The 19796-nt window shown below is 32.5% G+C and overlaps 2 long non-coding RNA genes across 3 annotated transcripts in view; one reads left to right on the top strand and one right to left on the bottom strand.

The window, feature by feature from the left end:
- Positions 1 to 3410, top strand: part of LOC118645883 — a 32875-nt gene extending 29465 nt beyond the window's left edge. Inside the window, exons 4-7 of one of the 2 annotated variants that reach the window (XR_004963527.1) lie at positions 727 to 870; positions 1185 to 1304; positions 2526 to 2772; positions 2981 to 3410. This is a non-coding gene — a long non-coding RNA (uncharacterized LOC118645883). Of the gene's footprint in view, positions 1 to 726; positions 1305 to 2525; positions 2773 to 2980 lie in introns of both variants that reach the window. The other variant, XR_004963526.1, reaches the window with a different exon arrangement.
- LOC118645882 lies at positions 128 to 5142 on the bottom strand. Its single transcript, XR_004963523.1, has 3 exons — positions 3950 to 5142; positions 3129 to 3245; positions 128 to 331 (listed from the first exon to the last, which is right to left on the bottom strand). It is a non-coding gene; the product is annotated as an uncharacterized LOC118645882 (long non-coding RNA).
- Positions 5143 to 19796: the final 14654 nt, after the last annotated feature.

Below are 19796 nucleotides of genomic sequence, written 5' to 3'. Positions count from 1 at the left end.
AAAAATAGTCTTTTTAATAAACTTCTTAATATATTTAACACATATTTATCAACAAAATAAGCTTATATCTAAACGAATATATACATATTATACTTTATGATTATTAGTAAAATATTTTAAAAATAACTTTTAAAAACAAAAGATGAGGGAAAATAAGAGAAAAACATTAAATAAACTTCACGTAATGTTAAACAAAATTATAGCTCTGCTCCAGATGTCAATCACAATTTCAACGTCAATCACAACATCTCCTATAGTTTTATAAAATCCGAAATTGTCAGGACATGATAGTGACATGAGAGTGCAAGCGCTTCCATTTAAGTTCAGTTTTCTGTAAAAAGAAAGTAATAAATAATATTATATAACGCTCACCAATACACTAAACATATATAGAATATTAAATACGTATTTAGAATATTCGGATTGGTACGAATGAACTGTCATGCGCATGTACGCATCTCGCTATTTTGCACGCCAGTGCACGCGTCTGCACGCGCAACGCCGCAACATGATGATATGCGCGAGGTTAGTAGTGAGTCAGTTTTCAGTTTTATGCATAATTTGCATATTTTACATCGTGAAGGGAAATACGGCTGTGCTTAATTTAAAGTTTAGTCTAACACTATGGATTGTATAATCAGATAAGTCTCACAAAATTTTTATTTTTTTGTATGGAGTAAGTATTCTGAGATAAGATGAATACTTTGTGTTATGTTTTATTTTTAGTTATATTAAAAGCAAGAGAGGAAGAAACACTATTTGAGCGTAAAGTAGAAGAGTAGACGAGTAAAGAAAGAAAGATGTAAAAGAGAGATCAACCTCACAGCTTGGAATTTACAGTGTGCCGAACAGAATATGTGGACCTTGAAGGTATCAAATAACATAATTTTACTAAAAAAGTTATAGGATGAAGTAAACAATTTATTTTTTGTGTGAGAAAGTATCTATTACAATTTAACTTGTTCCGAGAAAACCTTTGCAAAAGATTTAATAAAGAACAAGCAATTTGATGAGATTATCATATCATTATTATCATATTTATTATTCGAATTTTAAAGAGAAACAGTAAGAAATTTTATTAATACATTATTAAAAAATTGTTGGCTGTTACACCAAAATTCTCTTTCTTGTAAGCTGATGTATGCTATTGATAAAAAATTCACCGAAGTTCATCCCTGTTTTAGCTCAGCGAATTATATGTATAGAGAATTGACAGAGCAATTCATATCAAAAGGATTATCTAAAGGTGTACGTCCTAGTTCTTCAAGTATGTTATTTTATGGCATTATCTTATGGCAGGCTAGGTAAGAGAATAATGACAAATGTTATAATTTTATTTTAATATTGTATTGCAACTGTGTGGCTCTTAACCCTTTGCGGCACACATTTTTCTATTAATCGGATTTTTATGAAAATTGGTGTAGAAAGGTTTTTAGGGTCGCTGATTACGAATCTGCCATCATATTTCAACGATTCTTTTTCAAAATGGCGGATTCAATATGGCAAGTCATGATTTTGAGTATTTTTTATCGGTTTTTTATGGAAATAGGTATACAGGGATTTTTCAAAATACTGATTACAAATTCACTATCAGATTTCAACGATTCTTCTTCAAAATGGTGAATCCAATATGGCGATTTACGATTTTGAGTATTTTTATAGGTTTTTTATGGAAATTGATATATTGAATTTTTTAGGGTCGGAATGTTGAAAAATTTCGGACTTTCTTACTTTTTTTTTACAAGAACAGATGTACAGAACTAGCTTTTTTAGGTTGATTATGTGTCATCAGTAGGTCATCAGATTTTTGAAATTTATATATGGAAAATTTCAAATAATGAGTGATAAAAAATGTTTTTTTGAGATTATATATTTTTTTATTTTTTCGACAATGGTACATAGAACATAAAATTTTTTCATAAAAGAAACCGCACATAGTTTACTTCAGAGACACAAACGTGAACGTGGCGGTCATTGTCTCTATTTTCTTTTTTTTGTATTTTTGTATTTTACAATTTTTTTTCTTTCTTATTTTTTCCCACAATTTACTTTTTTTATTACAGTTAGCACAGCAAATCAATTTTTATATTCGTAATTAGCATTTTGAAAAATCCCTGTATATTTCAATAAAAAACCGATAAGATACTCAAAATCGCCATATTGGATTCGCCATAAAAAAAAATCGTCGAAATCTGATGGTGGATTTGTAATCAGCGACCCAAAAAACCTCTGTATACTGATTTTCACAGCTTCATGATTCTTCCTTCTTTCTAACATACATTTTTTGTAAAAAACACACTTTTTTTCACTTTATTTATTTATATAACAAAATTAACTAATAATAAAGGAAAATTATACCTTACCAAATATTACTAAGACTCTTACTAAAGTAAAATTACAAGAAAAAGTAATAAAATACAGTATTTGGTGTTCGAAAAATTAAAGAAATGACTTCAAGATAGGTGGTCGATATATCGACCACCGTGCCGCAAAGGGTTAAAGGTATCGTACAACTATCTTTTTAGATTACTGAAATAAATAAAAAGCGTGAAATCTGATCTGAAACAATTACAACAAAGTATACAGACTAATATCACTCAACTAACCTGCCGATGATGTGGTCGCAGGCTGTAATATAGGAAATATGTTTATGAATGTCAAAGATCATCTGTAGGTCTTAATCATTTAGTAACTGTCATGCATTTTGTGTCAGCCAGATATACGCCTCAGAAATATACTGATAAAGCTCTTAGTTACATTAAAAACTAAAAAGTAAGTATTTAAATAGTCTGTTCCCGAAATAATTTATTCTAATTAATACAATTCTCTTCATACATTCACAATAATAACATTCAGAATTTTTATTTATATTTTTGATTCTCTAACTTAATTGTTTGTAAATTGAGGCATGTATAAGACGAAAGACTACAAAATAGGCATATATGAGACGAAAGACAAAATAAGATATTTTTATTTATAGAATAATTTAAGAATGACCAGTGGATGTGCGTATGATTATCTGGAAATGTGCACAAAAGTGGAACTTGAGAAGGAACATTTGATTATTCCCATCTCTAATTTGCTGGGTTTTATTCTAAAAACATATAATGGCTATAATTTATTCTTACCTGTTCTAATCCTTGTGAAAATTTCTTCAGCTTTTATAAATTTCAGTTATTCTTTACGTTCTTTTAAATTTTAAGAAGAACAGTTGTCCGAATGATGTAAGAATAATTGGCAGAATCCTGTAATATAAAATTAGTTTTAATATGATACGTCTTTATAAATTATATTTATAAGTTTATAACTGCCTTTATATATTGCATGATTTACACATATGCTAGGTGACTTTTGTAACTAGAAATGTATGTAAAACTAGCAGCCCAAATAATAAATTATCTTTAAATTTACTTAAGAAATACATTATTTAAATATAAAAATATGTAGTTGTGCGGATCAAAACAGGAAACATATCGCTATGTATTTTGTCAATAATAGGTTTGATAATATACATATCTGTTAGTTTTAACTTTAACGATAAATTTATTGCTTCGCAAGATGGAGTAGAACTTTTATCTGCCATACTTTTTTGTTCATTTTGTGCAAAAATGCATCGAATAAGCAGCGTATACAATTTTGTCGAAATTGTATGATGGATCTAAAATGTATAATTATCAATGTACGTCAATTCCACAATACATGTGTTGTATCGAATTAACATGTAGTATCAAAAATAAAAAATATATAAAGGCGGTTATAACTTATAAATCTATTATGTTGTTGCTGACTAAACATAACCTACAAAACATGTAGGAAAGATTATAATAAGTTATTTATGATGTATATTATACATAAGAAAAATAATATATGTTAATTAAATGCAGCAACATTTTCTACACCTTTTTTATAATCTTTAATAAATGTTGACTTAAAAAACATAAAGGATTACCTGATTAAAGTCAAGTTGCAAGAAAACAACGTCTCTCTTTTGTCATTATAGCATCCACTAGCGGAAAGCGCGCCTAATAGCACGAGATGTACGTTGTGCGATTGAGGTTAGAGTCTCACAAGATTCAAATTTTATAATATCCATATAACATAAATAAAACAATTGTTGTGTAACCACGCAACATTGTGGTTACATCACTGTTCGGTTATTGTAACATACAAATAACGGAGTAATATTACAGCTTCATAACTTTGTTACATCACATATATGTAGTAAAGTTTCGTAACTATAATATAAATAGAATGTAACATCTGTTACATTACATGTTACTCCCACGTTATATTGCATTTATATTTGGTGTTTGCTGGGATATGATACTCGACTAGCACCGCACGCACAATATATTCGGTTTTTCTTGTCACTTTCAATTACAATTGATTACAGTTTCTTATGGCATAAGGCTTACAGCTATTGTAGATCCAGCCTTAGCAAAAAGGACACCACGCGAAAAAGTTATATTAACTTTCAATTGTTTAGGCCGAGCACACGGCGTCACGCATGTGTGCGTCTAGTTCGCACATATATATCGTTGTTAAAACGTTTTGTTCCGTTACAAATAAAACGTTATACATGCAACACTCGTACGACGTTGTGCAATGAACATTTCACTAACATCACATATATAATGTTATTAAAACGTTTTTCAATGTCCCAAAATAAACGTTTTACATGAGAAAATTCATGTAACATTATATAATTAATGTTTTAGAAACGTTTCGTATATAACGTTAGGCTTACATTTTAAAATGTTACTAATGACACGTTACAAATTAAATGTTCTCTAAACGTTGCAAAACGGTTAATATGTAACGTTACAAACTGAATGTTGCTTGAAAGTCGTGTAACGTTTCAATTGAAACGTTCCAAATATTCGTTTTAATTACAGAAATGGAATGTTCTTGTGACGTTCCGTAAACGTTAGAAATAAAACGTTTTACCAAAACGTCTATGCAACATAGCATAAACATTCATTATAAAACGTTTTTAATGCGATGTATTTTTCTCGAATGTAACGTTTTCTAAAGGTTTCATGTTTAGTGGGTACATAAATCGTAATTCTAAGAAAAAATTGAATGGTATACATTTATTATTCTGTTTTTGTTCAGCACACGATGAATTTAGATTTTGTGCATTTTTTGTGCGCAGTAATTGTAGACAAACCGTTATTTTTGAAAACATTATCTTTATAATAATTTTTTTTATTATTAAATAGATCTGTCATTCAGGATGTTATAATGTCTAATTTCTGAGTCGACTACGACGCATCGTTCCGTAATAACATTGATACGAACGTGCTATGTTACGATTATACAATTTTTGTTGAATAACTGTAACGCCAAAACAATGTATAACAGCTAGATTACTTGCGTATAACAAATATTACGTAACAGGTTATTTCCATGTCATATAGCACCTACATATCACAAGAATAACAATGTTAAATTACATGTAACTTCCATGTTATATTGCCGCTATAAAATGTGTTCACTGGGTAGTAACATCACATTTACGAAACATTAACATTTGGGTTATTGACGTCAACAAAATTATGTAAATGTTACGTAACTATGCAACGAAATAGTGACAACACAGACATACGTAACAGTTATAGTCTCGTTACGTCAATGACATACTTGTCACATTATTAGTTCGTTGTGCTGGTCTATAACATTTATGTGCAATATGTTTTATAAATGTTCCGTAAATGCTCACAGCGTGTTCATTGGAATGTTTTTGCTCTGTTCTTTTGATAAAGCTAAATTATACCTCAGACAAAACGCAATATTTATCCAAATATTTTATAAATATTTTTGTGGTCTTAGATTTGACAAATCATAAAGATTTATCATAAATATTATAAAAATATTTATAAAATATTTATAAATATTTACAAAATATTACTTATACAAATCTTTATCTTTTATTTACCATAAATATTATATAAAATATTTAATCTATGTTTTAATATGTTGAATAAAGATTTTTTTCTTCGTATATATAAAATATGTGTAAAATATTTATATAATATTTTTAAAAAATAAATATTAATAAATATTAATAAATATTTATCATAAATATTATGTGCTGCCTGGGATGATTCTAAAATATTGATAGTATTAATTATATAAAATATTATATTAATTTTAATAATGTTGTTTATTAACCAATCTTTAAATAATGATTAATAGTTATAGGTAGCAAGGTGTCGTCCACTAGACCTCAATAATTTGTCATTTGAGGTCAAATCGTTAATTATTACAAAGAATTATAATTAACGTCAATAATTAGTCGCTAATAAAATCTTATTAATACGTCGTAAAATGATCAATTAACTGACGTTATTAATTAGTCAAAAATATGTCGGAAATACGTTGTAGAATGGATAAATAACTGACGTAATTAATAGGTCAAAAAATGACGTTACTATTACGTCTTAATTTGGTAACATGACGTCTGCGACCTTAAATGACAAATTATTGACATCGTATTAACGTCACCTTACTACCTGGGTTGTCTTTGTGTTTATATTCACGTAACTGAATATAAATTTCATTATCGTTTAATTCTTCCATCGGTGTTTTCAAATTTGTTTCACGGCAATTCTCGCATTTAGTATTTTCGTAGCCGTGGCGAGCAACATATCCTGCGAAATATGTAATAGCGTTTTCTTCATACGTTCTTGAATTATTCTTGTCGATCATATTTATTATGTTATCGGAATAGTTCTGTTCTGAATATTTAATAAAGTTGTCAAAAGCTGTCACAATGAGATTATCATCGTCGTCATCCATTTTAATTGAAAAAGCAAGTTTATCTTGTAATGAAATATTATTAGCTTCCATTTTATTATTAATTACCGATGTACCTTCCGTTAAAGAAGATGTTTCTGGACAAATTGTGTTGCCTCTATCGCTTCCGTAAATTTGCTCACTTGCTCAAATATGGCGTAAGGTTAATCGTACCATCCCCGCGGTAAGATTGCGATTGAATCCTCCGCGTCCTCTAATTTTTCCGAATGTATGTTCCACGGAATCCTGATTACCCAGTGAGCAAAATGTTATCAAAAAGAGTTCTTTAAGTACTCAGGTTTGAGAATTGAACATCTAACAATGCCATTTGGAAAACAACATAATAATGACAATAAGTCCTCTAATGCGTCGATTTTAGAGGGGAAAAAAGATGTCATATATATGATATCTAAAAGAACACTGCCATCTGACTTCTCATGAATGTTATCTAAAAGAGCACTGTAATCTGACTTCTTATAAATATCAAGGAAATGTAGTATTAATGTAGTATAAATGTTAGTATTAAGAATTTCTTATTTATAATATTATTACATATTTATTTTAAAAAATAATTATTGAAAAAAATATACACATAAACATATATAGACTTTTTTTTATTATATATGTATAAAATTTATATATTTTTGAAAATATATCATATATATTAGGTATAATATATATTATGTGTAGCACATGAGTTCCCAGATATAGTCCAGGCAATAGGTGGTTTTATCTTGCAAAAGGTCAAGGAAACTTTATACTTAATATACCCAAAGAACACATTATAGTCAAAATGACATCACATTGATGTCATAATTATGTCATGACAGAAAGAGTCAAAATGATGATTTTTGGTAACAAAATTTTACGGTTTATTGACGTCAAAAAAGTGTTATGCTAGTAATATATTTAGTATTATAGTATATAGTTAAAAGAACTTTTGAAATACATTTATAGAGTAAAAACATGTGAAACAAATTTATTAAAATTTTTATATCTTTTAATTATAATAGATATAATTAAACACACTATATATATATATATATATATATATATATATATATATATATATTAGTATAGTTTTCATAATTTTAGTGTATTGTTTAATTTTCTAAAAATGATTCTATTGCAAAATTAATTATTACACATGCATAATATACCATAAGTATAATTTTTATATAAGTTGATACGTTTATATATTAAAATTAGAGATCAGTCATCTTTTCGTCACGGAGCAAAGTTATCTTCTCGTCACTAAGTAGCAGATACTAGAGTCAATTTTTGATCATACAAAAAATGTGTGACTATTTCGAATCAAAATAGTCATTTTGACTTTTCGTTGACTTTAGTGTGTTCCTTGAGTAGTTCTTACCCAGGTAGCAAGCCCACGTCATTTTGACGTCCCAAAATGGTCATATCTGGTCATATGTCGTCAAAATGACCATTTTTTTACATGACCTAAAATTGACGTCATGATGACGTCATTTCGAAGTCATATTTCAGTCATGATCTGACGATTATTTTCCCAGACAGCACACATCCAAAATCGGGACATAAAGACGTCATTAAGACGTATTTTAGACACGGTCTAAAGCGGTGTTTATACAATGAGATTTAAGGCGTAAGGCATAAGCATATTATATAAGCATATTATATTCAACTTTAAGAGAACTTTTTTAAGAAAACATTTAGATATCTTGGAAATAATTTCAAAATGGTTAAATTAACCATTTGAACGCTTTAAAGTCTTAATGCTAAATAGATCGCAATTTTCATCAAATTATAAAAGTTATGGAAAAAGTTACATTTAACACTAATTTTGAGAGTTTACACTCAAAATTGAGTGTTAATACTCGATTTTGGGAGTTTACTCTTAAATTTAGGTGTATACGCTCAAATCTTGAGTATTTACACTAAAGATTGAGTGTTTATACTCGAACATTGACTGTGTACACCCAATGATTGAGTGTTCATTCTAAAGTTTGGATTTAAATACTGAATATTTAAAAGTATACTCTCAACATTTGGATATAACACACAATAAATGAGTGTATACTTCCAACATAAAGTGTGAACACTGAAACGTTGGAGATGTACACTCAACATCTATCGGTTGAAGGTATACACTTAATATTGAGTGTGTACTCTCAAACATTGGATTAGAAAATATTAAATAAAAACAAAAGCAAAAAAAGTTCAACGTTCAACCGAGATTAAAATTAATCTGCATTGGTAGAAATGGACATAAAACGAATATCTAAAATAAACATTCAATTAGAGTGTTCAGCTGGCTTTGAGTATTAATTTGAGTATTACTTTCAACTTGGATGTTTGCCATCTAATTAAGTGTTAATTTCAGTGTTATTCTTAAATTTAGGATTAACATTGAAATTAACACTTAATTAGATGGCGAACATTTAAGTTAAGAGTAATAACACTCTAATTAAAAGTAAATTAAAGAGCGAACACTCAAGTTGAGTGTTTACACTGAATTGAGTGTTTACCCCTGATCTCAAATTACACTCAACTTGAGTATTTTTTTAAGTGTTATTTTTAGTGTTTTTTCCGTAAGGGATGCTATTTATTTTTAATATGTTTTGCAAAATTTAATTGCTTTTATAAAAAATAATATAATTGCGACAGTTTATAACATATAGGTATATGTAAACAATAACAAGTACCCATATCGATGATTCAAACTGGCGTAGCAGATAGAGTACAAGGTTTGTAATCCTAAGGTCCCGGGTTCAAAACCTACCAGGGCAAGTAAAAATAAAATAAAATAATATAATTTAAATTTAATTAATTAATAAAAATTTGTCCCAAATTTAGTATGTACTTTTGAAAAATAATTATAAAAAAATGAAATTTTTATTTTATTTTTTAATCTCTAGTTGCATTTTAAAGATATCCGATTTAAGAAATCTTTTAGATATTAGTTTTATGATATCTTTCTGTTCTAAAAAAACGACGCATTGGTTAACATTCTGACATTATATGTTATCTTTTAGAAGTCTCTTTATGTTATCATTTTCAGAAACAGGATATCTTTTAGAGATCTTTTTGACAACATATTGTTCACGTCATTCTATGACGTCATAATACGGTACATTTCATGACGTCAGGAATTTGTGACATTCGACCGTCATTTTAACGTCATAAAGGCGTCATTTCGTGACATCAAGAATAGTCAGTAAATGACCATTTTGGGACGTCAAAATGACGTGAGCTTGCTACCTGGGTAGGTTTAGCATACTAATTAATACTCTGAGTTTTTGAAATGTTGCCGCTCGCGCCGCCATACTGAAAAAATGGGGCAAAAAATTACTTTCACGAATATCTCGTTTCCGGTATGAGATACGTAAAAAATAGTTATTATAAAAAATGTAAAGCATAAAATTCTCTACATTTTATGTTGTAACATTTTTTTTCTCAGATCAATAGTTTCCGAGATACAATGCGATAAAGTGGAGTATTTTTTCCAATTTGTCAGAATATTTCACTTTCCTCTGGAAATTTAAGTTAGTTATTAAATATTTTTTATTTTTTACTTTTTTTGCACCACCGTGGAGATAAAGTAAAAGGCGTATTTTTTTATGTGGTTTCCTCAATAGGGCTAATCCACAATGCACTGTCCCAAGGAATAGAAGATCAGCGTTTTAATCTTTCAATCTTTTAGATGAACCCGGTTAATGTTTCGTGAAATCTATTACAAAAAAAAATTTAATTTAATGTCCCTACCGCCTACAAGTGATGCCGCACAATATCATTCGCTTCGGACCTATCATCATGTTCAATTATGGTACGACAGATCAAAAAATGCATAAGAAATGGGGATGGAAACGCAGTAAAATTGGCCTTACGCCAATAACAACTACAAAAGATCTAGTTCCTCAAGTACTATTGAAATTCATCTCATGCAAATGCAAAAAAAGATGTGGACAAGCATGCGGATGTAGGAAAATAGATTTAAAGTGCTCTATTACATGTGCTTTTTGTAATGGAGTATCGTGTCAAAACGTCCTAGAAGTACTCTCAGACTTTGATGATGAAGACGATGATAATGATGATGAGGAAACTCTTGAAATCAATCAATTTTTCACCAACGAAATGGAAGACGATGAAGATAAGATTGAAGAAGAAGAAGAAGAGATTTCTCAGGCTGAATCAATCGATCCCGATCAACTGGGTTTATTTAAAAGATTGAAAAGATTAAAACGTTGATCTTCTATTCCTTGAGACAGTGTATTGTGGATTAGGCCTATTGGAGAAACCACATAAAAAAAACGCGCCTTTTACTTTACCTCTACGGTAGTGCGGAAAAAGTAAAAAATAAAAAATATTTAATAACTAACTTGAATTTTCAGAGAAAATTGAAATTTTCTGACAAATTGGAAAAAATACTCCACTTTATCGCATTGTATCTCGGAAACTATTAATCTGAGAAAAAAATGTTAAAACATAAAATGTAGAGAATTTTATACTTTACATTTTTTATAATAACTATTTTTCACGTATCTCACATCGGAGACGAGATATTCGTGAAAAAATGATTTTTTGCTCCATTTTTTCAATATGGCGGCGCGAGCGGCAACGTTTCAAGGTCAAAAACTCAGAATATTATTTAGTTAGAACATTAATTAGTATGCTAAACCTAAAAACTATGCCAAGCATAAAGTTTTCTTGATCTTTTGCAAGATAAATCCATTTTTATGTCTCTATTGCCTGGACTAATAGCACAGAGTTCAAAAAGAACTCAATTACATATCACAATTATGAATTCTTTTTAAATATTTCTTTTATAAAAATAATTCTTTTTGCATCTCAAAAAGAGTTTATAATTGATGACATAAAATTGAATTCTTTGTGAATCTTTGTGCTATCTGGGTTATTAGGGACCGGTTGTTCCAACTTCTTGATAAACTCCCTGCTCAAAAAATCCGATAGAATCAGATAAGAAAAAGTTCTATCTAATTGAATCGTGTTTTTGGTTCGTAAATATTAGATCGGTTATCTGAAATATACGATAGACTTTCTATATTTCTGTATCGTATTTTTCATATAGTTACCTATCGTTTTTAATCAATTTCTATCGTCATTTTTTATATAAATTAATCGTGTTCTATCGTGTTTTTGGTTCGTAAATATTAGATCGGTTATCTGAAATATACGATAGACTTTCTATATTTCTGTATCGTATTTTTCGTATAGATTACCTATCGTAAATCTAGTTCAAAAAATGTAAACGTTTTACTTTTCTTGTACAAAATCGTTTACTCAATTAAAATGAGTAAATTATAAAAGTAATGTGGCAGTCGTCTTGCACATCGTCCTCTCGTAGCGAAAGAAACTGATTATTGCTTGTCTTAATCGTATTGCGGATGGTCTTTATATAGCGGGTAGGCTGCATTTGACTCACGAGAGAGTAATCGCCTACCAGCCTATCGGCGGCGCCGCGTACTAACTAAAAAGTTGGATAGAAAATAATAGAAACATATAGAAATTTGATAGAAAATTTATAAAATTCTATCGTTCTTTATCGTATCTCAATTAAACGATTAAAACTTTATCTGAATATGGATACTTTCCTGTATGATCTTACCTAATTATCTTACTGAATAGAAAAATTACGATTTAAAGTCTATACAAATAAATCTGAAATTGTCCCTATATGTTTCTATCAAATATATGTTATGGAACAATAATCGTTTTCTATCGTGGTCTTTATAATAAGAGATCCCTTACAGAAAAAACACTCTAATTTTGAGAGTTTACACTCAAAATTGAGTGTTAATACTCGATTTTGGGAGTTTACTCCCAAATTTAGGTGTATATGCTCAAATCTTGAGTATTTACATTGAAGATTGAGTGTTTATACTCGAACATTGAGTGTGTACACGCACCGGCAGAAATGGTGTCCCTCGGAGTCCAGCGCGGCGATCACCCACATACACGAAGCGCCGTACGTGTTACTAGGCGCGCGGTGAAGTGGAGACGCGGAGGAGCAAAAAAAGTGGCGATCGCGCCGCTGTTGCATCCTTCACCAACGCTACACGCTCAAGAAGGATAGAGTTATGATGAGTAAGAAGACGTGATATCGATTCGCTGGTGTCCATATTTGTTTCACTTGCACTCAGTACTAATGACATCTTTCGCTTGAGTGCGAATAAAACTGATATTGGACACCAGCGAATCGGTATCACGTCTTTTCTCATCATAACTCTATCCTTCTTAAGCGATAGTGAAGGATGCAACACCGGCGCAATCCCCAATTTCTAAGCCGAGGGACACCATTTCTGCCGATGCGTGTACACCCAATGATTAAGTATTCCCAGCAAACACAAAGTTACATGTAACGTGCTTGTTAGTTGTAATTTCTCACTCAACAATGTAATTGTAATATAACACGTGTGTTATATTACAATTACATTGTTGAGTGGGAAATTACAACTAATAGGAACGTTACATGTAACTTGGTGTTTGGTGGGTTCATACCAAAATTTGGATTTAAATACTGAATATTTGAAAGTACACTCTCAACATTTGGATATAACACTCAATAAATGAGTGTATACTTCCAACATAAAGTGTGAATACTGAAACGTTGGGGATGTACGCTCAACATCTATCGGTTGAAGGTATACACTTAATATTGAGTGTACATTCTCAAACATTGGATTAGAAAATGTTAAATAAAAACAAAAGCAAGAAAAGCAAGTTCAACCGAGATTAAAATTAATCTGCATTGGTAGAAATGGACATAAAACGAATATCTAAAATAAACATTCAACTATAGAGTGTTCAGCTGGTTTTGAATGTTAATTTGAGCATTACTTTCAACTTGGATGTTTGCCATCTAATTGAGTGTTAATTTCAGTGTTATTCTTGAATTTAGGATTGACATTGAAATTAACACTCAAATTAGATTGCGAACATTCAAGTTGAGAGTAATAACACTCTAATTAAAAGTAAATTAAAAAGCGAACACTCAAGTTGAGTGTTTACACTGAATTGAGTGTTTACCCCTTGTCCCAAATTATACTCAACTTGAGTATTTTTTTAAGTGTTATTTTTAGTGTTTTTTCCGTAAGGGATATTTCAAGGAGGAACAATTATCACAGGCACACAAAAAAAGTGATCCGCCGGACCAGACTAGTCAATCCTTATGTATTTTGACTCGCTGAATCCGAATTCAAGGTCAGAATTGCAAAATTAGCTCGCATTTTCTAACCTCAAAAAAATTTTTTTTTAATGTTGGTCTGGGGGACCAGACTATATAATCAGTCAATCCTTATGTATTTTGACCCGCTGAATCCAAATCCAAGGTCAGAATTACTAAATTTGCTCACTTTTTCTAACCTGAAAAAAAATTTTTTTTAACGTTGGTCCGGCGGACCAAAGTAGTCTATCCTTATGTATTTTGACCCGCTGAATCGAAATTCAAGGTCAGAATTGCTGAATTGGCTTATTTTTTTCTAACCTCAAAAAAATACCTTGTAAAAGCAGCTTGGATCTTAAATGTATAATTTGGAGCGTGCAAGCTTGCCTAAGCACATTATCCGGGGAAAATTCAATACTTATAACAAGTCTGAGCTTCTGTGAATGAATAGCGTAAAAAATTCACTCCCTTTTCCTATTATATTTAACTCTTTTATTCTGACCTTGGATTTGGATTCAGCGGGTCAAAATACATAAGGATTGACTGATTATAGTTTGGTCCGCCAACATTTAAAAAAAATTTTTTTTTGAGGTTAGGAAATGCGAGCTAACTTTGCAATTTTGACTTTGGATTCGTATTCAGCCGATCAAAATACATAAGAATTGACTAGTCTAGTCTGCCTGACTAACCTTTTTTTTATGTGTCTGTGTTATTTTATAATTCTGCCGGACAGAACATTCTGTTGTTTTTTATGGTATCCGAATTAAACGATTAAAACTTTATCTGAATATGGATACTTTCCTATATTATCTTCCCATACAGCACAAAGCTCCGATTAAGCTCCCAGGGAGTTCATTTTGCTGAGCTCCCGAGAAGCTTACAAAATTCGACAAAACAAGCTCCCAAGGAGTTCATTTTGCTGAGCTCCCGAGAAGCTTACATAATTTGACAGAACAAGCTCCCAGGGAGTTCATTTTGCTGAGCTCCCGGGGAGCTTACAAAATTCGACAAAACAAGCTCCCAAGGAGTTCATTTTGCTGAGCTCCCGAGAAGCTTACAAAATTTGACAGAACAAGCTCCCAGGGAGTTCGTTTTCCTGAGTTTCCGAGAAACTTACAAAATTCGACAAAACAAGCTCCCAGGGAGTTCGTTTTGCTGAGTTTTTAAGAAGTTTACAAAATTTGACAAAACAAACTCCCAGAGATTGAACATATCGGGTAAATTAATGTACTGCATGTATAGTCATAAGCCGCGAGTAGTTCGCAAGATCGCCACTAGGCGAAGGCACGGCGCTCTTCCTTCTCGTGAGAAAATTTACTCCAAAAGGCTTATAAAAGAAAACCATCACTCACAGCTTACCTAGCAGTTAGTACTTCACTAGCAGCAAAGTGTAATATATTGTTTTTGTTACACGAAGAGAGTTCGTGGGCCTTCGCAACTCAGAGAGAGCTTCCGAAAATTGAGAAAATATAAAAATAAAATTTTTTCCGGCAGCTCCAATGTCCGCTTTTAAGAACTCCCTGAGAGCTTTATTTAAGCTCGCAGAGAGTTCAGAAATAATGTTTTAAGAACTCCCTGCGAGCTTCAAAATAATTCCCGTGAAGCTTTTATATAAGCTCCCTGATAGTTTTATCTAAGCTCTCAGGGAGCTCCCAAAAGCGGACATAAGAGCTCCCGGAAAGCTTATATAGAAATTTCCCGGGAATTACTTTGAAGCTCGCAGGGAACTCTTAAAACATGATTTATAAACTCCCTGCGAGCTCAAATGAAGCTCTAAAGAAGCTCTCAAAAGCGGACATAGCAGCTGCGTGCGAATCTTTTGGAAGCTTAAATGAAGCTTATGAAAAATTTTGTGAGCTCCTCGGGAGCTCCCCGGGAGCTCCCCGTGCTGTATGGGTTATCTGGTTATCTTATTGAATAAAAAAATTACGACTTAAAGTCTATATAAATTATTCAGATAATTCTATATTCAGATAAAGTTTTAATCGTTTGATTCAGACACGATAAAGAATGATAAAATGTTATGTCCGGCAAAATTGCGAAATAATTTTTCCCTGTTTAAAATATCTCCAATTATATAGACAATGATAGAAAACTATTATAGTATATAACATATTTTTAATAAAAACATATAGGGACAATTTCTGATTAATTTATATAGACTTTACGTCATAATTTTTATATTCAGTAAGATAGCCAGATAAATTGTATAGGAAAGTACTCATATTCAGATAAAGTTTTAATCGTTTATTTCAGATACGATAAGAAACGATAGAACTTTATGTCCACCGAAATTGGAATACATCTGATAGAAACGTATAGGAACAATTTCAGATTAATTCATATAGAGTCTTATAGACCTTGAATCGTAAATTTCATATTCAGAACAATAAGTAGATAGGATCATATATAAAAGTAGTCGTATTCAGATAAAGTTATAATCGTTTATTTCAGATACGATAAGAAACGATAGAACTTTATGTCCGCCGAAATTGGAATACATCTGATAGAAACGTATAGAAACAATTTCAGATTAATTCATATAGAGTCTTATAGACCTTGAATCGTAAATTTCATATTCAGAACGATAAGTAGATAGGATCATATATAAAAGTAGTTATATTCAGATAAAGTTTTAATCGTTTATTTCAGATATGATAAGAAACGATAGAACTTTATGTCCGCCGAAATTGGAATACATCTGATAGAAACGTATAGGAACAATTTCAGATTAATTCATATAGAGTCTTATAGACCTTGAATCGTAATTTTCATATTCAGTACGATAAGTAGATAGGATCATATAGAAAAGTAGTCGTATTTAGATAAAGTTTTAATCGTTTATTTCAGATACGATAAGAAACGATAGAATTTTATAACTTTTCTATCTGGCAGGAAATCTAGTGTCCGATAGAAACGATAGATTCAGATAAAATCATATTAAATTTCTATCAAATTTCTATATGTTTCCATCAGTTTCTATCGTACTTTTTGAACAGGGCTTACTTACTAGGTAAGTATAATCTGTCTATCTTCATTTCTTTCCTTTAATAAATAAAGACAAATATATATTTATCTGATAGGCAAGTTTATCAAGAAGTTAGAACAATCGACTCTTACAAGTCGTTAGTGTAGTACATTATTACTTGTTAGTGTAGTACATTATTCATGAGTTCAAAATTCTTTCTTATAAGTGTACAAAAATATTATTATATACACTCACTCGAAAAAAAAGCGGTACACCTAAAATTTGTCCCTTCAAAATGCTTTTTTACTTGTCTCGATACGATGATTTTTCGCAGAGATATGTGCATTTAAAGTAAAAAACTGCCTTTTTATTCAAATGCGCATATCTCAGCGAAAAATCATCGTATCGAGACGAGTGAAAAAGCATTTTGAAGGGAAAACTCTGTACTATCGCATGCTTTTTATCCCATTAAGTTGCGGTACTTGCCTCACGCCATGGCTCGTCGCAAACTCGGACCAATATTTTTCAATTTTGCATGCTCTCGCTTTGTCATACGCCATTTTGAAAAAAATTATTACGCAAAATTTTACTAAATCAATTCTTAAAGTAGACATTTGAAGCTTTAATTTTTTTTTTTAGAAACATTTCTATCTTTATTACTCGCGTAGTTATCGTCATTGGAAGTTTAGTGATTTTTTGACAAATTTTAGGTGTACTGCTTTTTTTCGAGTGAGTGTATATTGCACAAACGTAAAACATAACATTTATTAAAATAAAAAAAAAGAAAAATTAGTAACAAACGTAAAACATTTTGTTAAAATCAAAATAAAATAATAATTAATATTTTAATAATTTGTTTTTTCATGACGTTTTGCGTTGTAGTTAATTCCATCTTCAGCGTGTTGTAGCCAATTCTTAATTACAGTCTGAATAGAGTGAGAAGAAATTTTCCCACTAATGCTGATAATTACTTTTGAAAAAAAAATATAATTTTGTAAAAAATTGAAATTATGAAAATTATAAATTTTTAAATAAATTGTGGCGACTAGTTTGCCACAACCGCGTTTGTAAAGAATAAAGAACAATTTTCGATAATTCTTCGAAGAAATTACGCTCATACGAAGAGTCAGAAGAATCTAGAAGCGTCGGTTAGTGTATATAAGACAGAGAGTTTGGGAAGAGCGGTCATTGTTGTCCCGCTCTCGCGCCGTAAACATCGATAATCCGTACCGAGGTTGTTCAAATAGAGAGTCTGTTAAAATTATATACGGTGACTCTCCGGTGTTGGTTTCTTGCATCCGGTAACTGCTCCACACATTCAAAAAAATATTTGTCCCTATAAAAGTGGTAACCCCGACGTGATTTCGGAAGTACATTGCCGCGAAAGACTGGACACAGTTTCAAGTGAAAGGTGAAAGATCATGCCTCTCATGCACGAGAAAGAGAGCGTGCGACCGCATCCGGAAGAGCCAACGACGGCAGGGCAGTCCGGGGAGCGACGGAGACAGCGCCGTTGCTGATGCCGAACCACGGAGAAGTGAACCGCGTAGGAATGCGAGTCCCGGATTTTACGCCGAATGATCCGGAGCTGTGGTTCAAGGTACTCGATCAAAGTTTTCGAACGGCCGGAATTACAACCGATAACGCTAAGTTCGGTTATGCCCTCACGGCGTTGGGACCGACGTATATGGCCGAGGTACGCAATATAATAATGAATCCGTCCGCGGATCGCGCATATGAAATATTAAAAACCGAGTTAATAAAGCGATTGAGTGTATCGCAAGAACATAAAACGCGGCGCGTATTAGAACACGAGGAGATCGGAGATTGTTGCCCTTGCAATTTCTGCGTCATTTACGCGGGCTCAGCGGGAATGCCATCGGGGGCGGCGTTTTGAAGACGATCTGGCTGAGTCGACTTCCAGCGAATGTTCAACCACACCTTGTGGCGCGCACCAAGGATTCTTTAGATCAATTAGCGGACATCGCGGATGCAATTGTGGGGATCAATACACGCTCTTGCCCTGCAAGTTGCCGAAACAGCGGCGGCGCCGACGGTACGAACCGCGGAAACCGACGCGGCAGCATTGGAGGCACGAATAAACTTACAAATGGTTTAACTGCGCTTGGCGATACAACAGGAAATAACAGAGCAGTTAACAAATTGGCGAAAATCCGTCGAGGCGCTCGGTCGGCCGGGACGTGGCTGTAGCGAGACCCGTGGCCGGCCGCGTTCGCGCTCTCGTGATCGAGGGCATTCCAGTAACGGATTGTGCTGGTACCATTGGCGGTCGTACCGGGTGCCAGGCGATGCGAGCCGCCGTGCTCGGCGGCTGCGGGAAACGCGGTGGCACATTAGTAGAGGCGGCCGCTGATGAGAGCCCAGCGACGCGTCGCCTATTCGTCACCGATCGACACACAAAAATCAAATTCTTGGTGGATACCGGCGCAGATCTGTGCGTGTTTCTGCGACGGTTGGTGCGCGGACCGCGACAGAGGTCAGGATACGAATTCTCGGCCGCGAACAGGATTTCGATTTAAACGTTCGGAACAGAGACGTTAGTATTGAATTTCGGGTTGAGACGTGTGTTTTCGTGACAATTCGTCGTGGCGGATGTGACGAGGCCGATAATCGGGGCCGATTTCTTATCGTTTTACAGACTGGTGGTCGATCTCTGGAACGGCCGATTGGTGGACGGAATAACTAATCTCGCGGTGCACGGACAATGCCTGCGGTGCGAGGCTCCGAGCGTCAAGACCGTAAACTGTACGAGCGAGTACCATAAGTTACTCGCCAAGTACCCTAGCGTAACGAGACCAGAAGAACGCCCAAGCGAAATAAAACACGGCACTTCATAGAGACAACGTCGGG

The sequence above is a fragment of the Monomorium pharaonis genome, chromosome 5, assembly GCF_013373865.1.
Source record: "Monomorium pharaonis isolate MP-MQ-018 chromosome 5, ASM1337386v2, whole genome shotgun sequence".
Classification (NCBI taxonomy): domain Eukaryota; kingdom Metazoa; phylum Arthropoda; class Insecta; order Hymenoptera; family Formicidae; genus Monomorium; species Monomorium pharaonis.
The sequence above is the reverse complement of the archived record's forward strand: the minus strand, read 5'-3'. Positions and strand labels throughout refer to the sequence as shown.